We start from the raw sequence: 22,087 nt of genomic DNA, 5'->3' as shown, positions 1-22,087 counted from the left end.
ATGTACAGGGAGGCTTTTACCTGAGTGCCTCCACTGCCTGGGATCGTCACTCCTCTTATGCCCGGATCCTTCCTGATGGACTCGGCAAAGGGTTCTATGCAACACACGAAAAGAACAGGCGAGAGAGGACAGCCCTGCCTGACTCCAGATTTAATCGGAAAGCTATCTGTTTCCCACCCATTGATTGAGACTGCGCTACTGATGTTAGTGTAGAGCAGTTGGATCCAATTTCGAATTCCCTCCCCAAAGCCCATTTTGGAGAGCACATCCCCCATGTAGGTGTGCGATATTCTGTCAAAGGCCTTCTCCTGATCCCAGCTGATGAGGCAGGTATCCACACCCCTGTCCTGTACATAGGCAATCGTATCCCTGAGCAGTGCCAGGCTGTCAGAGATCTTCCTGCCTGGCACAGAGCAGGTCTGGTCAGGGTGAATCACCAATTCCAGAGCGGATTTGACCCGATTGGCGATGACCTTGGACAGAATCTTATAGTCCACATTCAACAGTGAAATGGGTCGCCAATTTCTAATTTCCTCCCTTCCCCCCTTGTGCTTGTAGATGAGGGTGATGATGCCTTTCCTCATGGATTCTGACATACTACCGGTCAGGAGCATACTCTCGTACACTCCTAGCAGGTCTGGGCCGATCAAGTCCCACAGAGCCGAATACAACTCCGCCGGCAAGCCGTCGCTTCCGGGAGTTTTACTCTTCTCCATGGACTCAAGGGCCTTAGTCAGTTCATCAGGAGTTAGCGGTTTGTCCAGGCTCTCCCGCGTACTGTGGTCCAAGACCTCCGTGATAGAGGACAGGAAGGACTGGGAGGCCGTGCTGTCCGTGGGCTTCACGTCATACAATCCGGCATAAAAGGATTTGCTGATCCTCAAAATGTCCGACCGTGATGACTTTGCTGAGCCGTCTTCTTCCTTCAGGCTGCTGATCACAGAGCGCTCTCTGTGTACCTTTTGGAAGAAGAAACGTGAGCACGTCTCATCCTGCTCCACGGAGCGGACTCTGGAACGGAAGATGATCTTGGAGGCCTCCGAGGCAAAGTGCGAGGCTTGCTGGCCCTTCACCTCTTGGAGCTCCTCCTTGACATCGACCCCCATCGACCGCAGCCGGAGCAGATTCTGCATGTTTTTCTGTCACGTCATTTTCGCCCGACCATTTGTTTTGTCGCCACCAAATTACTCGCGCCATTTTTAACCCCACATTTGCCCACTCAAAAATCTCTCTCAAACCCCCATGTAACTCCCAACCCACCATCACAACAGTCCCCCGACTCCCAGCAGCGCCCTCCACCCCCTACCTCTCTGGACTTTTGTGTAAATACAAACTCATATCAGTCAGCTATTAACTCATATGCATTCACCATTTAAAACATGTAGCAGCGACCCCTCACTACTTCAAACATGAACAAGCAGCCTGTCCCCATGTTCATTCTAATTACCCCCCTCCGAAACGAACAGCAGCCTCCCTCCCCCTTGATCAGCCCCCTCTGTCACTCCTACCTTCTGAAACTCCTGCCCCCTCTCCCCATGTGTAAAGTCTTTCCCTGCCCCTTCTGCAGCTCACTTCCCCTGCTGTGGGTCCATCAATTCACCTGTGATTATTCCTTGAAGACTTAAATAGCGCAAAGCGAAGAAATAAACAGCAAGAAAACTGGAGAAAGGCAGATAGAAATCTAAACCCTCAGTAAAATGACCACCGGCAATCCCGTTTAACCGTCAGAATGATCGCACAGCCCAAAATACACGCATTATCCCTGAATTATAACAAGATTTTAGGCAGCTTCACATTAGGACTTTTCATTTCCTCTTGTGGGGCTCCTGTTCCTCACGCACCAGAGGCTAACATGTAAGTTTTAGATTGCAAGGCCGGGCTACTTTAACCCCAGGATTATCTTTTTGAAACTCCAGGCCTGCAGTCCAACAGGAACTGGTTAACCGGAGCCACCGAAAACCAGGGTCCCGGAGAGGAAATGAAATCTCAGGGTAAGAAACCGACACAAACTCACGTGGGCCCATGGGGCGCAGCCTTGGAGAAGGTCTCAGTCCGTCCCCTCTGGAGGAAGCTCCTGAAGAGGAAGAGTCCTTGTCCCGATCTGGATCTTCAGATTGCAAGTTTCAAAATAAAAATTCCTTGAGGGGTGGGGGAGAAAATTAATTTCATTAAAACAGAAAGCAAAGATCATTTTCAAACAAAATAGCACAAGAGCCAATGATTCACTCTCAGTTGCAACTCAGCAACATTCAAATACAAACAAGTCAAAAAGTTATAAAGCAGATTGAGACAGAGGGAACACACACACATTAAGCCAGAGTGGGGACTAGCTCCGCACTCTGGAGGCGGTCTTCGGATTGGGTTCCTAGCCAGGTATACCCTGAACGAGCAGTTTGCAGACTCCACCCCTGGCATGTTGGGAGGTCTTTCAATCTGCTCCCCAGGAGGCCTGTCCGTTGATATGTTCAGACAAGGCCATGTTCTTCGGGAACTGGGCTGACCGATCCTTTGTCCCCTTCACCGTCAGGGCTGATGGCCTGAAGGTGCTGGGGATAGGGTTCGGAGGGACCGGGACATGTGTTAGAAACTGGAAGGAGCGAGTGTCTATGGTGGAAAGAAAAGTGGGCATGTGGGAGCGATGCTCCCTCTCCATTGCGGGTAAGAACCTGGTCATCAGGTGTGAGGCACTCTCGCTGTTGCTGTACGTGGCGCACGTCTGGCCCATTCCAGACTCCTGCGCGATGGCGATCACTCGAACCATCTTCCGCTTTATCTGGAGGTCGAAAGTGGATCGTGTCCGCAGGGACGCGATGTACAAGCCTCTAGATAAAGGGGGGAAAAACATGCCCAACATCGCCCTCACACTGATGGCCACCTTTGTGTGCGGCTGCATCAAGCGGTGCGTAGACCCTCAGTACGCAAACATCAAGTGTCACTACGTGCTGAGGTTCTACCTGTCCCCGGTGTTGCGAAGGATGGGTCTGGCCACGCTGCCGCGGAACGCTCCAAGTAGTTGGACCGTGCCGTACCACCTGTCCCTGGTGGAAAAATTTATGCAGAGAAACACCTCTGACCACAAGTCCACCAGGCAGTGGTCGGCACGTAACGTCTTAGAGGCCCTGCGGGAAAAGGAGAGGGTGGATCCTGTGGGATGGTTCCCCCAGCAGACTGTCAAAGCCATTTGGCAGAATGCCTCATCGCCAGAACTTTCCAACAAGCACCAAAACGTAGCTTGGCTGGTGGTGAGAAAGGCCCTCCCCGTCAGATCCTTCCTACACGCCAGGAGTCTCACCCCCTCGGCACGTTGCCCTCGAGGTGGCTGTGGTAGGGACGAGACCGTTGTTCACCTCCTTGTAGATTGTGCCTTTGCAAAGAAAGTCCGGAGAGAGATGCAGTGGTTTCTGTCGAGGTTCGTCCCGAGCAGTTCTGTGACACAGGACTCTGTGCTCTACGGGCTGTTCCCAGGGACACACACCGAGACAAACATCGACTGCAGCTGGAGGATCATCAACTCGGTGAAAGAGGCGCTTTGGTCTGCCCGAAACTTGTTGGTCTTCCAGCACAAAGAGTTGTCCCCGACCGATTGTTGCGGACTGGCACAATCCAAAGTCCAGGACTACGTGCTGAGGGACGCACTAAAGCTTGGGGCAGCTGCCGCAAAGGCGCAATGGGGAAGGGTCGCTGTCTAAGACCTTTCTACCACAGCGCACCGAGAGACTGGGAACTGTTTAGAGCCCCTCGGGCTGTACAGATCAAAATGAAAGGCTGTAAATGATTGTAATATTGTTTGTACTGATGCACCTGGTGATACATTTTGTAAAAGTTTAACCTGGATTGTACCCTTGTAATGTTGTTTTTGAAATGGTGTGGAATGTGATTGAAGATATTTTATGAATAAAGTATATTTTATCAAAAAAAAAAAAAAAATCTGTTCTTATCAGTTTAATATCTGATACGTCCCTTATCTGGGGACCATATATTAAATTGATTTTTGGAGCAGGGAGATGGAATAGGGGCTTGCTCCGTCCACTCCACGCATCGACCCGGTATTGCAGTATCTCTGGGAACGGTGCACCCTCCCCTTTCCAGGGGATTTTCAATGCTAAAAATAGTTTTCTTACAAACATCTGCTTTCTTTACTTCTCAACATGTACATGTTCCAAAATCCAACTTTCTTTCTCTCTCTCTCTCTCTCTCTCTCTCTCTCTCTCTCTCACTCACTCACCCGCAGCAGCTACACACAAAAAACACGCACTCTCACCCAACACTCGCCGGCAGGGCCGGCAGCAGATCCCTGATGGAAACAGTTAAGGATGCCAAGCTGCACGACGTCTTCAGCAACCCTGCAGACGGAGCGCAGCGTAGATACACCTGGTCGCGGCCAGACGGGTCCATTCGTTCCAGGATAGACTTCCTGTTTGTGTCCCGTGCATTCACAGTCAGATCCACCGAGGTCAAGCCGGTGTTCTTCTCTGACCACTGCCTCCTACTGGCGGACTGCCACTTGGAGGAAGACCTGAGGGTGGGCAGGGGGGCATGGAAGCTAAATGTGCAACTGCTGACCCCAGAGAACATTGAGGAGCTCAAGAGGGATTACAAAGGTTGGAGAACCGTGAAACCCCTCTTTGAGTCCCTGACACACTGGTGGGAAGCGATCAAGGGAAGCATCAAGAGGTTTTTCATCCTCAAAGGCACCCAGAAAGCTAGAAAGGAACAGAGGGAAATGTCCCGACTCCAGAAAAAGATGCAGAATCTGCTGCGGCTGCAGTCGATGGGGGTCGATGTCAAGGAGGAGCTCCAAGAGGTGAAGGGCCAGCAAGCCTCGCACTTTGCCTCGGAGGCCTCCAAGATCATCTTCCGTTCCAGAGTCCGCTCCGTGGAGCAGGATGAGACGTGCTCACGTTTCTTCTTCCAAAAGGTACACAGAGAGCGCTCTGTGATCAGCAGCCTGAAGGAAGAAGACGGCTCAGTAAAGTCATCACGGTCCGACATTCTGAGGATCAGCAAATCCTTTTATGCCGGACTGTATGACGTGAAGCCCACGGACAGCACGGCCTCCCAGTCCTTCCTGTCCTCTATCACGGAGGTCTTAGACCACAGTACGCGAGAGAGCCTGGACAAACCGCTAACTCCTGACGAACTGACTAAGGCCCTCGAGTCCTTGGAGAAGAGTAAAACCCCCGGAAGCGACGGCTTGCCGGCGGAGTTGTATTGGGCTCTGTGGGACTTGATCGGGCCAGACCTGCTAGGAGTGTACGAGAGTATGCTCCTGGCCGGTAGTATGTCAGAATCCATGAGGAAAGGCATCATCACCCTCATCTACAAGCACAAGGGGGAAAGGGAGGAAATTAGAAATTGGCGACCCATTTCACTGTTGAATGCGGACTATAAGATTCTGTCCAAGGTCATCGCCAACCGGGTCAAATCCGCTCTGGAATTGGTGATTCACCCTGACCAGACCTGCTCTGTGCCAGGCAGGAAGATCTCTGACAGCCTGGCGCTGCTCAGGGATACGATTGCCTATGTACAGGACAGGGGTGTGGATACCTGCCTCATCAGCTTGGATCAGGAGAAGGCCTTTGACAGAATATCGCACACCTACATGGGGGATGTGCTCTCCAAAATGGGGTTTGGGGAGGGAATTCGATATTGGATCCAACTGCTCTACATTAACATCAGTAGCGCAGTGTCAATCATTGGGTGGGAAACAGATAGCTTTCCGATTAAATCTGGAGTCAGGCAGGGCTGTCCTCTCTCGCCTGTCCTTTTCGTGTGTTGCATAGAACCCTTTGCCGAGTCCATCAGGAAGGATCCGGGCATAAGAGGAGTGACGATCCCAGGCAGTGGAGGCACTCAGGTAAATGCCTCCCTGTACACGGACGACGTCGCCGTCTTCTGCTCGGATCCGCTGTCGGTGCGCAGACTGATGCACATCTGCGACCAGTTCGAACTGGCCTCGGGAGCCCAGGTAAATCGTGGGAAGAGCGAGGCCATGTTCTTTGGGAACTGGGCTGACCGATCCTTTGTCCCCTTCACTGTCAGGGCTGACGGCCTGAAGGTGCTGGGGATATGGTTCGGAGGGACCGGGGCATGCGTTAGAAACTGGAAGGAGCGAGTGGCTATGGTGAAGAGGAAACTGGGCATGTGGGAGCGACGCTCCCTCTCCATTGCGGGTAAGAACCTGGTCATCAGGTGTGAGGTACTCTCGCTGTTGCTGTACGTGGCGCAGGTCTGGCCCATTCCAGACTCCTGCGCGACGGCGATCACTCGAGCCATCTTCCGCTTTATCTGGAGGTCGAAAATGGATCGTGTCCGCAGGGACGCGATGTACAAGCCTCTAGATAAAGGGGGAAAAAACGTGCCCAACATCGCCCTCATCCTGATGGCCACCTTTGTGTGCGGCTGCATCAAGCGGTGCGTAGACCCTCAGTACGCAAACACCAAGTGTCACTACGTGCTGAGGTTCTACCTGTCCCCGGTGTTGCGAAGGATGGGTCTGGCCACGCTGCCGCGGAACGCTCCAAGTAGTTGGACCGTGCCGTACCACCTGTCCCTGGTGGAAAAATTGATGCAGAAAAACACCTTTGACCACAAGTCCATCAGGCAGTGGTCAGCACGTAACGTCCTAGAGGCCCTGAGGGATAAGGAGAGGGTGGACCCTGTGGGATGGTTCCCCGAGCAGACTGTCAAAGTCATTTAGCAGAATGCCTCATCGCCAGAACATTCCAACAAGCACCAAGACGTAGCTTGGCTGGTGGTGAGAAAGGCCCTCCCCGTCAGATCCTTCCTACACGCCAGGAAGCTCACCTCCTCTGCACGTTGCCCTCGAGGTGGCTGTGGTGGGGAAGAGACCGTTGTTCACCTCCTTGTGGATTGTGCCTTTGCAAAGAAAGTCTGGAGAGAGATGCAGTGGTTGCTGTCGAGGTTCATCCCGAGCAGCTCTGTGAGACAGGACTCTGTGCTCTACGGGCTGTTCCCAGGGACACACACCGAGACAAACATCAACTGCAGCTGGAGGATCATCAACTCAGTGAAAGAGGCGCTTTGGTCTGCCCGAAACTTGTTGGTCTTCCAGCACAAAGAGTTGTCCCCGACCGATTGTTGCGGACTGGCACAATCCAAAGTCCAGGACTACGTGCTGAGGGACGCACTAAAGCTTGGGGCAGCTGCCGCAAAGGCGCAATGGGGAAGGGTCGCTGTCTACGACCTTTCTACCACAGCGCACCGAGAGACTGGGAACTGTTTAGAGCCCCTCGGGCTGTACAGATCAAAATGAAAGGCTGTAAATGGTTGTAATATTGTTTGTACTGATGCACCTGGTGATACATTTTGTAAAAGTTTAACCTGGATTGTACCCTTGTAATGTTGTGTTTGAAATGGTTTTGAATGTGATTGAAGATAATTTATGAATAAAGTATATTTTTACAAAAAAAAAAAATCTGTTCTTATCAGTTTAATATCTGATACGTCCCTTATCTGGGGACCATATATTAAATTGATTTTTGGAGCAGGGAGATGGAATAGGGGCTTGCTCCGTCCACTCCACGCATCGACCCGGTATTGCAGTATCTCTGGGAACGGTGCACCCTCCCCTTTCCAGGGGATTTTCAATGCTAAAAATAGTTTTCTTACAAACATCTGCTTTCTTTACTTCTCAACATGTACATGTTCCAAAATCCAACTTTCTTTCTTTCTCTCTCTCTCTCTCTCTCTCTCTCACTCACTCACCCGCAGCAGCTACACACAAAAAACACGCACTCTCACCCAACACTCGCCGGCAGGGCCGGCAGCAGATCCCTGATGGAAACAGTTAAGGATGCCAAGCTGCACGACGTCTTCAGCAACCCTGCAGACGGAGCGCAGCGTAGATACACCTGTTCGCGGCCAGACGGGTCCATTCGTTCCAGGATAGACTTCCTGTTTGTGTCCCGTGCATTCACAGTCAGATCCACCGACGTCAAGCCGGTGTTCTTCTCTGACCACTGCCTCCTACTGGCGGACTGCCACTTGGAGGAAGACCTGAGGGTGGGCAGGGGGGCATGGAAGCTAAATGTGCAACTGCTGACCCCAGATAACATTGAGGAGCTCAAGAGGGATTACAAAGGTTGGAGAACTGTGAAACCCCTCTTTGAGTCCCTGACACACTGGTGGGAAGCGATCAAGGGAAGCATCAAGAGGTTTTTCATCCTCAAAGGCACCCAGAAAGCTAGAAAGGAACAGAGGGAAATGTCCCGACTCCAGAAAAAGATGCAGAATCTGCTGCGGCTGCAGTCGATGGGGGTCGATGTCAAGGAGGAGCTCCAAGAGGTGAAGGGCCAGCAAGCCTCGCACTTTGCCTCGGAGGCCTCCAAGATCATCTTCCGTTCCAGAGTCCGCTCCGTGGAGCAGGATGAGACGTGCTCACGTTTCTTCTTCCAAAAGGTACACAGAGAGCGCTCTGTGATCAGCAGCCTGAAGGAAGAAGACGGCTCAGTAAAGTCATCACGGTCCGACATTCTGAGGATCAGCAAATCCTTTTATGCCGGACTGTATGACGTGAAGCCCACGGACAGCACGGCCTCCCAGTCCTTCCTGTCCTCTATCACGGAGGTCTTAGACCACAGTACGCGGGAGAGCCTGGACAAACCGCTAACTCCTGACGAACTGACTAAGGCCCTCGAGTCCTTGGAGAAGAGTAAAACCCCCGGAAGCGACGGCTTGCCGGCGGAGTTGTATTGGGCTCTGTGGGACTTGATCGGGCCAGACCTGCTAGGAGTGTACGAGAGTATGCTCCTGGCCGGTAGTATGTCAGAATCCATGAGGAAAGGCATCATCACCCTCATCTACAAGCACAAGGGGGAAAGGGAGGAAATTAGAAATTGGCGACCCATTTCACTGTTGAATGAGGACTATAAGATTCTGTCCAAGGTCATCGCCAACCGGGTCAAATCCGCTCTGGAATTGGTGATTCACCCTGACCAGACCTGCTCTGTGCCAGGCAGGAAGATCTCTGACAGCCTGGCGCTGCTCAGGGATACGATTGCCTATGTACAGGACAGGGGTGTGGATACCTGCCTCATCAGCTTGGATCAGGAGAAGGCCTTTGACAGAATATCGCACACCTACATGGGGGATGTGCTCTCCAAAATGGGCTTTGGGGAGGGAATTCGAAATTGGATCCAACTGCTCTACACTAACATCAGTAGCGCAGTCTCAATCAATGGGTGGGAAACAGATAGCTTTCCGATTAAATCTGGAGTCAGGCAGGGCTGTCCTCTCTCGCCTGTCCTTTTCGTGTGTTGCATAGAACCCTTTGCCGAGTCCATCAGGAAGGATCCGGGCATAAGAGGAGTGACGATCCCAGGCAGTGGAGGCACTCAGGTAAAAGCCTCCCTGTACATGGACGACGTCGCCGTCTTCTGCTCGGATCCGCTGTCGGTGCGCAGACTGATGCACATCTGCGACCAGTTCGAACTGGCCTCGGGAGCCAAGGTAAATCGTGGGAAGAGCGAGGCCATGTTCTTTGGGAACTGGGCTGACCGATCCTTTGTCCCCTTCACTGTCAGGGCTGACGGCCTGAAGGTGCTGGGGATATGGTTCGGAGGGACCGGGGCATGCGTTAGAAACTGGAAGGAGCGAGTGGCTATGGTGAAGAGGAAACTGGGCATGTGGGATCGACGCTCCCTCTCCATTGCGGGTAAGAACCTGGTCATCAGGTGTGAGGTACTCTCGCTGTTGCTGTACGTGGCGCAGGTCTGGCCCATTCCAGACTCCTGCGCGACGGCGATAACTCGAGCCATCTTCCGCTTTATCTGGAGGTCGAAAATGGATCGGGTCCGCAGGGACGCGATGTACAAGCCTCTAGATAAAGGGGGAAAAAACGTGCCCAACATCGCCCTCATACTGATGGCCACCTTTGTGTGCGGCTGCATCAAGCGGTGCGTAGACCCTCAGTACGCAAACACCAAGTGTCACTACGTGCTGAGGTTCTACCTGTCCCCGGTGTTGCGAAGGATGGGTCTGGCCACGCTGCCGCGGAACGCTCCAAGTAGTTGGACCGTGCCGTACCACCTGTCCCTGGTGGAAAAATTGATGCAGAAAAACACCTTTGACCACAAGTCCATCAGGCAGTGGTCAGCACGTAACGTCCTAGAGGCCCTGAGGGATAAGGAGAGGGTGGACCCTGTGGGATGGTTCCCCGAGCAGACTGTCAAAGTCATTTGGCAGAATGCCTCATCGCCAGAACTTTCCAACAAGCACCAAGACGTAGCTTGGCTGGTGGTGAGAAAGGCCCTCCCCGTCAGATCCTTCCTACACGCCAGGAAGCTCACCCCCTCTGCACGTTGCCCTCGAGGTGGCTGTGGTGGGGAAGAGACCGTTGTCCACCTCCTTGTGGATTGTGCCTTTGCAAAGAAAGTCTGGAGAGAGATGCAGTGGTTGCTGTCGAGGTTCATCCCGAGCAGTTCTGTGACACAGGACTCTGTGCTCTACGGGCTGTTCCCAGGGACACACACCGAGACAAACATCGACTGCAGCTGGAGGATCATCAACTCGGTGAACGAGGCGCTTTGGTCTGCCCGAAACTTGTTGGTCTTCCAGCACAAAGAGTTGTCCCCGACCGATTGTTGCGGACTGGCACAATCCAAAGTCCAGGACTACGTGCTGAGGGACGCACTAAAGCTTGGGGCAGCTGCCGCAAAGGCGCAATGGGGAAGGGTCGCTGTCTAAGACCTTTCTACCACAGCGCACCGAGAGACTGGGAACTGTTTAGAGCCCCTCGGGCTGTACAGATCAAAATGAAAGGCTGTAAATGATTGTAATATTGTTTGTACTGATGCACCTGGTGATACATTTTGTAAAAGTTTAACCTGGATTGTACCCTTGTAATGTTGTTTTTGAAATGGTTTGGAATGTGATTGAAGATATTTTATGAATAAAGTATATTTTTACAAAAAAAAAAAAAAAAAATCTGTTCTTATCAGTTTAATATCTGATACGTCCCTTATCTGGGGACCATATATTAAATTGATTTTTGGAGCAGGGAGATGGAATAGGGGCTTGCTCCGTCCACTCCACGCATCGACCCGGTATTGCAGTATCTCTGGGAACGGTGCACCCTCCCCTTTCCAGGGGATTTTCAATGCTAAAAATAGTTTTCTTACAAACATCTGCTTTCTTTACTTCTCAACATGTACATGTTCCAAAATCCAACTTTCTTTCTTTCTCTCTCTCTCTCTCTCTCTCTCTCTCTCACTCACTCACCCGCAGCAGCTACACACAAAAAACACGCACTCTCACCCAACACTCGCCGGCAGGGCCGGCAGCAGATTGGACGCTACGTCCAGATCCCTGATGGAAACAGTTAAGGATGCCAAGCTGCACGACGTCTTCAGCAACCCTGCAGACGGAGCGCAGCGTAGATACACCTGGTCGCGGCCAGACGGGTCCATTCGTTCCAGGATAGACTTCCTGTTTGTGTCCCGTGCATTCACAGTCAGATCCACCGAGGTCAAGCCGGTGTTCTTCTCTGACCACTGCCTCCTACTGGCGGACTGCCACTTGGAGGAAGACCTGAGGGTGGGCAGGGGGGCATGGAAGCTAAATGTGCAACTGCTGACCCCAGAGAACATTGAGGAGCTCAAGAGGGATTACAAAGGTTGGAGAACCGTGAAACCCCTCTTTGAGTCCCTGACACACTGGTGGGAAGCGATCAAGGGAAGCATCAAGAGGTTTTTCATCCTCAAAGGCACCCAGAAAGCTAGAAAGGAACAGAGGGAAATGTCCCGACTCCAGAAAAAGATGCAGAATCTGCTGCGGCTGCAGTCGATGGGGGTCGATGTCAAGGAGGAGCTCCAAGAGGTGAAGGGCCAGCAAGCCTCGCACTTTGCCTCGGAGGCCTCCAAGATCATCTTCCGTTCCAGAGTCCGCTCCGTGGAGCAGGATGAGACGTGCTCACGTTTCTTCTTCCAAAAGGTACACAGAGAGCGCTCTGTGATCAGCAGCCTGAAGGAAGAAGACGGCTCAGTAAAGTCATCACGGTCCGACATTCTGAGGATCAGCAAATCCTTTTATGCCGGACTGTATGATGTGAAGCCCACGGACAGCACGGCCTCCCAGTCCTTCCTGTCCTCTATCACGGAGGTCTTAGACCACAGTACGCGAGAGAGCCTGGACAAACCGCTAACTCCTGACGAACTGACTAAGGCCCTCGAGTCCTTCGAGAAGAGTAAAACCCCCGGAAGCGAAGGCTTGCCGGCGGAGTTGTATTGGGCTCTGCGGGACTTGATCGGGCCAGACCTGCTAGGAGTGTACGAGAGTATGCTCCTGGCCGGTAGTATGTCAGAATCCATGAGGAAAGGCATCATCACCCTCATCTACAAGCACAAGGGGGAAAGGGAGGAAATTAGAAATTGGCGACCCATTTCACTGTTGAATGCGGACTATAAGATTCTGTCCAAGGTCATCGCCAACCGGGTCAAATCCGCTCTGGAATTGGTGATTCACCCTGACCAGACCTGCTCTGTGCCAGGCGGGAAGATCTCTGACAGCCTGGCGCTGCTCAGGGATACGATTGCCTATGTACAGGACAGGGGTGTGGATACCTGCCTCATCAGCTTGGATCAGGAGAAGGCCTTTGACAGAATATCGCACACCTACATGGGGGATGTGCTCTCCAAAATGGGCTTTGGGGAGGGAATTCGATATTGGATCCAACTGCTCTACATTAACATCAGTAGCGCAGTGTCAATCATTGGGTGGGAAACAGATAGCTTTCCGATTAAATCTGGAGTCAGGCAGGGCTGTCCTCTCTCGCCTGTCCTTTTCGTGTGTTGCATAGAACCCTTTGCCGAGTCCATCAGGAAGGATCCGGGCATAAGAGGAGTGACGATCCCAGGCAGTGGAGGCACTCAGGTAAATGCCTCCCTGTACATGGACGACGTCGCCGTCTTCTGCTCGGATCCGCTGTCGGTGCGCAGACTGATGCACATCTGCGACCAGTTCGAACTGGCCTCGGGAGCCCAGGTAAATCGTGGGAAGAGCGAGGCCATGTTCTTTGGGAACTGGGCTGACCGATCCTTTGTCCCCTTCACTGTCAGGGCTGACGGCCTGAGGGTGCTGGGGATATGGTTCGGAGGGACCGGGGCATGCGTTAGAAACTGGAAGGAGCGAGTGGCTATGGTGAAGAGGAAACTGGGTATGTGGGAGCGACGCTCCCTCTCCATTGCGGGTAAGAACCTGGTCATCAGGTGTGAGGTACTCTCGCTGTTGCTGTACGTGGCGCAGGTCTGGCCCATTCCAGACTCCTGCGCGACGGCGATAACTCGAGCCATCTTCCGCTTTATCTGGAGGTCGAAAATGGATCGTGTCCGCAGGGACGCGATGTACAAGCCTCTAGATAAAGGGGGAAAAAACGTGCCCAACATCGCCCTCATACTGATGGCCACCTTTGTGTGCGGCTGCATCAAGCGGTGCGTAGACCCTCAGTACGCAAACACCAAGTGTCACTACGTGCTGAGGTTCTACCTGTCCCCGGTGTTGCGAAGGATGGGTCTGGCCACGCTGCCGCGGAACGCTCCAAGTAGTTGGACCGCGCCGTACCACCTGTCCCTGGTGGAAAAATTGATGCAGAAAAACACCTTTGACCACAAGTCCATCAGGCAGTGGTCAGCACGTAACGTCCTAGAGGCCCTGAGGGATAAGGAGAGGGTGGACCCTGTGGGATGGTTCCCCGAGCAGACTGTCAAAGTCATTTGGCAGAATGCCTCATCGCCAGAACTTTCCAACAAGCACCAAGACGTAGCTTGGCTGGTGGTGAGAAAGGCCCTCCCCGTCAGATCCTTCCTACACGCCAGGAAGCTCACCCCCTCTGCACGTTGCCCTCGAGGTGGCTGTGGTGGGGAAGAGACCGTTGTCCACCTCCTTGTGGATTGTGCCTTTGCAAAGAAAGTCTGGAGAGAGATGCAGTGGTTGCTGTCGAGGTTCATCCCGAGCAGTTCTGTGACACAGGACTCTGTGCTCTACGGGCTGTTCCCAGGGACACACACCGAGACAAACATCGACTGCAGCTGGAGGATCATCAACTCGGTGAAAGAGGCGCTTTGGTCTGCCCGAAACTTGTTGGTCTTCCAGCACAAAGAGTTGTCCCCGACCGATTGTTGCGGACTGGCACAATCCAAAGTCCAGGACTACGTGCTGAGGGACGCACTAAAGCTTGGGGCAGCTGCCGCAAAGGCGCAATGGGGAAGGGTCGCTGTCTAAGACCTTTCTACCACAGCGCACCGAGAGACTGGGAACTGTTTAGAGCCCCTCGGGCTGTACAGATCAAAATGAAAGGCTGTAAATGACTGTAATATTGTTTGTACTGATGCACCTGGTGATACATTTTGTAAAAGTTTAACCTGGATTGTACCCTTGTAATGTTGTTTTTGAAATGGTTTGGAATGTGATTGAAGATATTTTATGAATAAAGTATATTTTTACAAAAAAAAAAACAACCTGTTCTTATCAGTTTAATATCTGATACGTCCCTTATCTGGGGACCATATATTAAATTGATTTTTGGAGCAGGGAGATGGAATAGGGGCTTGCTCCGTCCACTCCACGCATCGACCCGGTATTGCAGTATCTCTGGGAACGGTGCACCCTCCCCTTTCCAGGGGATTTTCAATGCTAAAAATAGTTTTCTTACAAACATCTGCTTTCTTTACTTCTTAACATGTACATGTTCCAAAATCCAACTTTCTTTCTTTCTCTCTCTCTCTCTCTCTCTCTCTCTCACTCACTCACCCGCAGCAGCTACACACAAAAAACACGCACTCTCACCCAACACTCGCCGGCAGGGCCGGCAGCAGATTGGACGCTACGTCCAGATCCCTGATGGAAACAGTTAAGGATGCCAAGCTGCACGACGTCTTCAGCAACCCTGCAGACGGAGCGCAGCGTAGATACACCTGGTCGCGGCCAGACGGGTCCATTCGTTCCAGGATAGACTTCCTGTTTGTGTCCCGTGCATTCACAGTCAGATCCACCGAGGTCAAGCCGGTGTTCTTCTCTGACCACTGCCTCCTACTGGCGGACTGCCACTTGGAGAAGGACCTGAGGGTGGGCAGGGGGGCATGGAAGCTAAATGTGCAACTGCTGACCCCAGAGAACATTGAGGAGCTCAAGAGGGATTACAAAGGTTGGAGAACCGTGAAACCCCTCTTTGAGTCCCTGACACACTGGTGGGAAGCGATCAAGGGAAGCATCAAGAGGTTTTTCATCCTCAAAGGCACCCAGAAAGCTAGAAAGGAACAGAGGGAAATGTCCCGACTCCAGAAAAAGATGCAGAATCTGCTGCGGCTGCAGTCGATGGGGGTCGATGTCAAGGAGGAGCTCCAAGAGGTGAAGGGCCAGCAAGCCTCGCACTTTGCCTCGGAGGCCTCCAAGATCATCTTCCGTTCCAGAGTCCGCTCCGTGGAGCAGGATGAGACGTGCTCACGTTTCTTCTTCCAAAAGGTACACAGAGAGCGCTCTGTGATCAGCAGCCTGAAGGAAGAAGACGGCTCAGTAAAGTCATCACGGTCCGACATTCTGAGGATCAGCAAATCCTTTTATGCCGGACTGTATGACGTGAAGCCCACGGACAGCACGGCCTCCCAGTCCTTCCTGTCCTCTATCACGGAGGTCTTAGACCACAGTACGCGGGAGAGCCTGGACAAACCGCTAACTCCTGACGAACTGACTAAGGCCCTCGAGTCCTTGGAGAAGAGTAAAACCCCCGGAAGCGACGGCTTGCCGGCGGAGTTGTATTGGGCTCTGTGGGACTTGATCGGGCCAGACCTGCTAGGAGTGTACGAGAGTATGCTCCTGGCCGGTAGTATGTCAGAATCCATGAGGAAAGGCATCATCACCCTCATCTACAAGCACAAGGGGGAAAGGGAGGAAATTAGAAATTGGCGACCCATTTCACTGTTGAATGTGGACTATAAGATTCTGTCCAAGGTCATCGCCAACCGGGTCAAATCCGCTCTGGAATTGGTGATTCACCCTGACCAGACCTGCTCTGTGCCAGGCAGGAAGATCTCTGACAGCCTGGCGCTGCTCAGGGATACGATTGCCTATGTACAGGACAGGGGTGTGGATACCTGCCTCATCAGCTTGGATCAGGAGAAGGCCTTTGACAGAATATCGCACACCTACATGGGGGATGTGCTCTCCAAAATGGGCTTTGGGGAGGGAATTCGAAATTGGATCCAACTGCTCTACACTAACATCAGTAGCGCAGTCTCAATCAATGGGTGGGAAACAGATAGCTTTCCGATTAAATCTGGAGTCAGGCAGGGCTGTCCTCTCTCGCCTGTCCTTTTCGTGTGTTGCATAGAACCCTTTGCCGAGTCCATCAGGAACGACCCGGGCATAAGAGGAGTGACGATCCCAGGCAGTGGAGGCACTCAGGTAAAAGCCTCCCTGTACATGGACGACGTCGCCGTCTTCTGCTCGGATCCGCTGTCGGTGCACAGACTGATGCACATCTGCGACCAGTTCGAACTGGCCTCGGGAGCCAAGGTAAATCGTGGGAAGAGCGAGGCCATGTTCTTTGGGAACTGGGCTGACCGATCCTTTGTCCCCTTCACTGTCAGGGCTGACGGCCTGAAGGTGCTGGGGATATGGTTCGGAGGGACCGGGGCATGCGTTAGAAACTGGAAGGAGCGAGTGGCTATGGTGAAGAGGAAACTGGGCATGTGGGATCGACGCTCCCTCTCCATTGCGGGTAAGAACCTGGTCATCAGGTGTGAGGTACTCTCGCTGTTGCTGTACGTGGCGCAGGTCTGGCCCATTCCAGACTCCTGCGCGACGGCGATAACTCGAGCCATCTTCCGCTTTATCTGGAGGTCGAAAATGGATCGGGTCCGCAGGGACGCGATGTACAAGCCTCTAGATAAAGGGGGAAAAAACGTGCCCAACATCGCCCTCATACTGATGGCCACCTTTGTGTGCGGCTGCATCAAGCGGTGCGTAGACCCTCAGTACGCAAACACCAAGTGTCACTACGTGCTGAGGTTCTACCTGTCCCCGGTGTTGCGAAGGATGGGTCTGGCCACGCTGCCGCGGAACGCCCCAAGTAGTTGGACCGTGCCGTACCACCTGTCCCTGGTGGAAAAATTGATGCAGAAAAACACCTTTGACCACAAGTCCATCAGGCAGTGGTCAGCACGTAACGTCCTAGAGGCCCTGAGGGATAAGGAGAGGGTGGACCCTGTGGGATGGTTCCCCGAGCAGACTGTCAAAGTCATTTGGCAGAATGCCTCATCGCCAGAACTTTCCAACAAGCACCAAGACGTAGCTTGGCTGGTGGTGAGAAAGGCCCTCCCCGTCAGATCCTTCCTACACGCCAGGAAGCTCACCCCCTCTGCACGTTGCCCTCGAGGTGGCTGTGGTGGGGAAGAGACCGTTGTCCACCTCCTTGTGGATTGTGCCTTTGCAAAGAAAGTCTGGAGAGAGATGCAGTGGTTGCTGTCGAGGTTCATCCCGAGCAGTTCTGTGACACAGGACTCTGTGCTCTACGGGCTGTTCCCAGGGACACACACCGAGACAAACATCAACTGCAGCTGGAGGATCATCAACTCGGTGAACGAGGCGCTTTGGTCTGCCCGAAACTTGTTGGTCTTCCAGCACAAAGAGTTGTCCCCGACCGATTGTTGCGGACTGGCACAATCCAAAGTCCAGGACTACGTGCTGAGGGACGCACTAAAGCTTGGGGCAGCTGCCGCAAAGGCGCAATGGGGAAGGGTCGCTGTCTAAGACCTTTCTACCACAGCGCACCGAGAGACTGGGAACTGTTTAGAGCCCCTCGGGCTGTACAGATCAAAATGAAAGGCTGTAAATGATTGTAATATTGTTTGTACTGATGCACCTGGTGATACATTTTGTAAAAGTTTAACCTGGATTGTACCCTTGTAATGTTGTTTTTGAAATGGTTTGGAATGTGATTGAAGATATTTTATGAATAAAGTATATTTTTACAAAAAAAAAAAAAAAATCTGTTCTTATCAGTTTAATATCTGATACGTCCCTTATCTGGGGACCATATATTAAATTGATTTTTGGAGCAGGGAGATGGAATAGGGGCTTGCTCCGTCCACTCCACGCATCGACCCGGTATTGCAGTATCTCTGGGAACGGTGCACCCTCCCCTTTCCAGGGGATTTTCAATGCTAAAAATAGTTTTCTTACAAACATCTGCTTTCTTTACTTCTCAACATGTACATGTTCCAAAATCCAACTTTCTTTCTTTCTCTCTCTCTCTCTCTCTCTCTCTCTCACTCACTCACCCGCAGCAGCTACACACAAAAAACACGCACTCTCACCCAACACTCGCCGGCAGGGCCGGCAGCAGATTGGACGCTACGTCCAGATCCCTGATGGAAACAGTTAAGGATGCCAAGCTGCACGACGTCTTCAGCAACCCTGCAGACGGAGCGCAGCGTAGATACACCTGGTCGCGGCCAGACGGGTCCATTCGTTCCAGGATAGACTTCCTGTTTGTGTCCCGTGCATTCACAGTCAGATCCACCGAGGTCAAGCCGGTGTTCTTCTCTGACCACTGCCTCCTACTGGCGGACTGCCACTTGGAGAAGGACCTGAGGGTGGGCAGGGGGGCATGGAAGCTAAATGTGCAACTGCTGACCCCAGAGAACATTGAGGAGCTCAAGAGGGATTACAAAGGTTGGAGAACCGTGAAACCCCTCTTTGAGTCCCTGACACACTGGTGGGAAGCGATCAAGGGAAACATCAAGAGGTTTTTCATCCTCAAAGGCACCCAGAAAGCTAGAAAGGAACAGAGGGAAATGTCCCGACTCCAGAAAAAGATGCAGAATCTGCTGCGGCTGCAGTCGATGGGGGTCGATGTCAAGGAGGAGCTCCAAGAGGTGAAGGGCCAGCAAGCCTCGCACTTTGCCTCGGAGGCCTCCAAGATCATCTTCCGTTCCAGAGTCCGCTCCGTGGAGCAGGATGAGACGTGCTCACGTTTCTTCTTCCAAAAGGTACACAGAGAGCGCTCTGTGATCAGCAGCCTGAAGGAAGAAGACGGCTCAGTAAAGTCATCACGGTCCGACATTCTGAGGATCAGCAAATCCTTTTATGCCGGATTGTATGACGTGAAGCCCACGGACAGCACGGCCTCCCAGTCCTTCCTGTCCTCTATCACGGAGGTCTTAGACCACAGTACGCGGGAGAGCCTGGACAAACCGCTAACTCCTGACGAACTGACTAAGGCCCTCGAGTCCTTCGAGAAGAGTAAAACCCCCGGAAGCGACGGCTTGCCGGCGGAGTTGTATTCGGCTCTGTGGGACTTGATCGGGCCAGACCTGCTAGGAGTGTACGAGAGTATGCTCCTGGCCGGTAGTATGTCAGAATCCATGAGGAAAGGCATCATCACCCTCATCTACAAGCACAAGGGGGAAAGGGAGGAAATTAGAAATTGGCGACCCATTTCACTGTTGAATGTGGACTATAAGATTCTGTCCAAGGTCATCGCCAACCGGGTCAAATCCGCTCTGGAATTGGTGATTCACCCTGACCAGACCTGCTCTGTGCCAGGCAGGAAGATCTCTGACAGCCTGGCGCTGCTCAGGGATACGATTGCCTATGTACAGGACAGGGGTGTGGATACCTGCCTCATCAGCTTGGATCAGGAGAAGGCCTTTGACAGAATATCGCACACCTACATGGGGGATGTGCTCTCCAAAATGGGCCTTGGGGAGGGAATTCGAAATTGGATCCAACTGCTCTACACTAACATCAGTAGCGCAGTCTCAATCAATGGGTGGGAAACAGATAGCTTTCCGATTAAATCTGGAGTCAGGCAGGGCTGTCCTCTCTCGCCTGTCCTTTTCGTGTGTTGCATAGAACCCTTTGCCGAGTCCATCAGGAACGACCCGGGCATAAGAGGAGTGACGATCCCAGGCAGTGGAGGCACTCAGGTAAAAGCCTCCCTGTACATGGACGACGTCGCCGTCTTCTGCTCGGATCCGCTGTCGGTGCGCAGACTGATGCACATCTGCGACCAGTTCGAACTGGCCTCGGGAGCCAAGGTAAATCGTGGGAAGAGCGAGGCCATGTTCTTTGGGAACTGGGCTGACCGATCCTTTGTCCCCTTCACTGTCAGGGCTGACGGCCTGAAGGTGCTGGGGATATGGTTCGGAGGGACCGGGGCATGCGTTAGAAACTGGAAGGAGCGAGTGGCTATGGTGAAGAGGAAACTGGGCATGTGGGATCGAAGCTCCCTCTCCATTGCGGGTAAGAACCTGGTCATCAGGTGTGAGGTACTCTCGCTGTTGCTGTACGTGGCGCAGGTCTGGCCCATTCCAGACTCCTGCGCGACGGCGATAACTCGAGCCATCTTCCGCTTTATCTGGAGGTCGAAAATGGATCGGGTCCGCAGGGACGCGATGTACAAGCCTCTAGATAAAGGGGGAAAAAACGTGCCCAACATCGCCCTCATACTGATGGCCACCTTTGTGTGCGGCTGCATCAAGCGGTGCGTAGACCCTCAGTACGCAAACACCAAGTGTCACTACGTGCTGAGGTTCTACCTGTCCCCGGTGTTGCGAAGGATGGGTCTGGCCACGCTGCCGCGGAACGCCCCAAGTAGTTGGACCGTGCCGTACCACCTGTCCCTGGTGGAAAAATTGATGCAGAAAAACACCTTTGACCACAAGTCCATCAGGCAGTGGTCAGCACGTAACGTCCTAGAGGCCCTGAGGGATAAGGAGAGGGTGGACCCTGTGGGATGGTTCCCCGAGCAGACTGTCAAAGTCATTTGGCAGAATGCCTCATCGCCAGAACTTTCCAACAAGCACCAAGACGTAGCTTGGCTGGTGGTGAGAAAGGCCCTCCCCGTCAGATCCTTCCTACACGCCAGGAAGCTCACCCCCTCTGCACGTTGCCCTCGAGGTGGCTGTGGTGGGGAAGAGACCGTTGTCCACCTCCTTGTGGATTGTGCCTTTGCAAAGAAAGTCTGGAGAGAGATGCAGTGGTTGCTGTCGAGGTTCATCCCGAGCAGTTCTGTGACACAGGACTCTGTGCTCTACGGGCTGTTCCCAGGGACACACACCGAGACAAACATCAACTGCAGCTGGAGGATCATCAACTCGGTGAACGAGGCGCTTTGGTCTGCCCGAAACTTGTTGGTCTTCCAGCACAAAGAGTTGTCCCCGACCGATTGTTGCGGACTGGCACAATCCAAAGTCCAGGACTACGTGCTGAGGGACGCACTAAAGCTTGGGGCAGCTGCCGCAAAGGCGCAATGGGGAAGGGTCGCTGTCTAAGACCTTTCTACCACAGCGCACCGAGAGACTGGGAACTGTTTAGAGCCCCTCGGGCTGTACAGATCAAAATGAAAGGCTGTAAATGATTGTAATATTGTTTGTACTGATGCACCTGGTGATACATTTTGTAAAAGTTTAACCTGGATTGTACCCTTGTAATGTTGTTTTTGAAATGGTTTGGAATGTGATTGAAGATATTTTATGAATAAAGTATATTTTTACAAAAAAAAAAAAAAAAATCTGTTCTTATCAGTTTAATATCTGATACGTCCCTTATCTGGGGACCATATATTAAATTGATTTTTGGAGCAGGGAGATGGAATAGGGGCTTGCTCCGTCCACTCCACGCATCGACCCGGTATTGCAGTATCTCTGGGAACGGTGCACCCTCCCCTTTCCAGGGGATTTTCAATGCTAAAAATAGTTTTCTTACAAACATCTGCTTTCTTTACTTCTCAACATGTACATGTTCCAAAATCCAACTTTCTTTCTTTCTCTCTCTCTCTCTCTCTCTCTCTCTCTCACTCACTCACCCGCAGCAGCTACACACAAAAAACACGCACTCTCACCCAACACTCGCCGGCAGGGCCGGCAGCAGATTGGACGCTACGTCCAGATCCCTGATGGAAACAGTTAAGGATGCCAAGCTGCACGACGTCTTCAGCAACCCTGCAGACGGAGCGCAGCGTAGATACACCTGGTCGCGGCCAGACGGGTCCATTCGTTCCAGGATAGACTTCCTGTTTGTGTCCCGTGCATTCACAGTCAGATCCACCGAGGTCAAGCCGGTGTTCTTC

The 22,087-nt window shown here is 52.6% G+C and overlaps 6 pseudogenes; all 6 read left to right on the top strand.

Moving 5' to 3' along the window:
- Positions 1–3,901: 3,901 nt before the first annotated feature.
- Positions 3,902–4,080, top strand: LOC144674703 (U2 spliceosomal RNA; annotated as a pseudogene).
- Positions 4,081–7,416: 3,336 nt separating this feature from the next.
- LOC144674701 (U2 spliceosomal RNA) lies at positions 7,417–7,591 on the top strand (annotated as a pseudogene).
- Positions 7,592–10,919: 3,328 nt separating this feature from the next.
- LOC144674700 (U2 spliceosomal RNA) lies at positions 10,920–11,100 on the top strand (annotated as a pseudogene).
- A 3,350-nt stretch (positions 11,101–14,450) lies between these two features.
- LOC144674707 (U2 spliceosomal RNA) lies at positions 14,451–14,627 on the top strand (annotated as a pseudogene).
- A 3,348-nt stretch (positions 14,628–17,975) lies between these two features.
- On the top strand, positions 17,976–18,154 carry LOC144674710 (U2 spliceosomal RNA; annotated as a pseudogene).
- A 3,348-nt stretch (positions 18,155–21,502) lies between these two features.
- LOC144674695 (U2 spliceosomal RNA) lies at positions 21,503–21,682 on the top strand (annotated as a pseudogene).
- Positions 21,683–22,087: the final 405 nt, after the last annotated feature.

Source organism: Cetorhinus maximus, unplaced genomic scaffold (assembly GCF_964194155.1).
Source record: "Cetorhinus maximus unplaced genomic scaffold, sCetMax3.hap1.1 HAP1_SCAFFOLD_760, whole genome shotgun sequence".
NCBI classification, from domain to species: Eukaryota; Metazoa; Chordata; class Chondrichthyes; order Lamniformes; family Cetorhinidae; genus Cetorhinus; species Cetorhinus maximus.
The sequence above is the reverse complement of the archived record's forward strand: the minus strand, read 5'-3'. Positions and strand labels throughout refer to the sequence as shown.